The sequence below is a fragment of the Pediculus humanus genome, genomic scaffold (assembly GCF_000006295.1).
Source record: "Pediculus humanus corporis 1103172107716 genomic scaffold, whole genome shotgun sequence".
Lineage (NCBI taxonomy): Eukaryota > Metazoa > Arthropoda > Insecta > Psocodea > Pediculidae > Pediculus > Pediculus humanus.
In genome coordinates this window covers 267,616-269,335 of record NW_002987320.1, presented here as the reverse complement: position 1 = coordinate 269,335, position 1,720 = coordinate 267,616, and the positions used below count along the sequence as shown (strand labels likewise).

General features: G+C 25.1%; 1 protein-coding gene across 1 annotated transcript in view; it reads right to left on the bottom strand.

Annotated features, from left to right (window-relative positions):
- The window catches only part of Phum_PHUM312550 (sidestep protein, putative), a gene marked incomplete at both ends in the record, with an annotated part of 31,685 nt that overhangs the window by 28,253 nt on the left and 1,712 nt on the right, over window positions 1-1,720 (bottom strand). The gene's annotated exons all lie outside the window — the stretch shown is intronic.

The window sequence follows — 1,720 nt, the reverse complement described above, 5'->3', positions numbered from 1 at the left end:
AAAAAAAAAAAATCGCGAAATGATTACACAACCGGAAAAACAAACGAAAAAAAATTTTTTTTTGAGGAGAGGACTAGGTAGGAGGAGGGAGGGGGGTCGAATCGTGGCGGTAGATATTTTCCTTTGAAAATAATTTTTTTTTTTTTGGTTGCCAATGGCAAAAACTTTTCCTTTTTTTTTTGTTCTTTTCTTACGTGGAAAAGAATTTTTAAAACTATTTAAAGAATTTCATTTCACGTTTTTTTTTTTTGATCTTCCGCTTCCGTTTTCGCCTTCCCCCTCCTCCCACTCCCCTTCTTCTTTTCCTGTTGGAGAAGAATAATTTTTGTTAAATACTTCTTTCTTTTTTTTTTTTTTTAAATTTTCACGTCAGTTTGTTTAAAAGAAAAAAAAATTTTTTTAAAAATATACCTTGAAAAGAAAAATGAAGAAAAGGTTGGAGTTGGGTCGGTGACGTCGGTGATGACGTTGGCGGCGGTGGCGGTGGCGGTATAACAAAAAATGCGCAAAAAAGTGGAAGTAGAAGAACGAAAAAAGAAAGAGAAAAATGATATTAATTAAGATTAAATGCCCGAATGTAAAAAAAAAAAAGAAAAAAATTTACTTTTAACAAGGGAATTAAAAATGGAGGATTTCAGGTAAAAATTTAATTACGTCAGTTAAATTTTTATTGAGTTAATAATAATAATAATAATAATAATAATAATAATAATAATAATAATAATAATAATAATGATAATATTAATAATGATGATGTTTCGTTAAAAAAAAAAAACTTTTTCCTTCCTTTTTTTTTTTTTTTTTTTTTTTAATAATTTTATTGTTTATAAAAAAAAAAATTTTTTTTCTATTCTATCCCTTTCCTCCCCTCCTCCTTTCCCTCCCCTTCCTCACCATCCCATTTTTTTCCCCTTTGTTAATAACATTCCTTTCTTTTTTTTTGTTTTACTCAAAGGTAATAAAATATATAATTTAATTTTTAAAAAAAAAAAAAACTTTCGTCACCGAATATATATAAATAAAAATGGCGGACGGTACAAAAATACCCTAAATAATAATAATAATAATTAAACAAATTCGTAAATATTTATTATTATTAGTATTATCTATTTATTTATTTAAGAAATTTTTTTTAATGAAATTTTTTTTTCCGTCGTACCTGACACGAAATCCAAACCGGAAATGTTTGTTTATTTATTTATTTTTTAATGATAATAATAATACTAATAATAAAAATAAACGACAAAGCAATTTATTTATTTATTTTAGTTTAACCGTTCGTTCGTTTGTTCTTTTTTTTTTTTTTACCAATCAATAATTTAGTTTTTCATCCGTCGCCATTTTCTTTTTTCTTCTTACTTCTTATATATATATATATATATTTTTTTTTTATATATATATTTTTTTTAACAACAGACGGAAAAAAATTGCTGAAAACATTTTCTTTTTTCCCCTCCTCCCCTCCCCCCGAAAAAGAAGAAAAAACTGACAAACAATATTTTTTTTTCAATTTTTTTTTTTTTTTTTCTGCTGATTTGTTAAAATCTGAAAAGGCAATTCTTTTTTTTTGGGGGGAGGGGGAGGAGGGAGCTTAAAGAAAAAAAAGAAAAAATAAATAAAAAGATATATAAACGCTATGAGAGAAAAAAAAAATCTGGAGAAGAAAAAATAAAAAAAAAAAAACAGGAAACAAAATGAAAGAAAAAAAACGTTTAAGTAA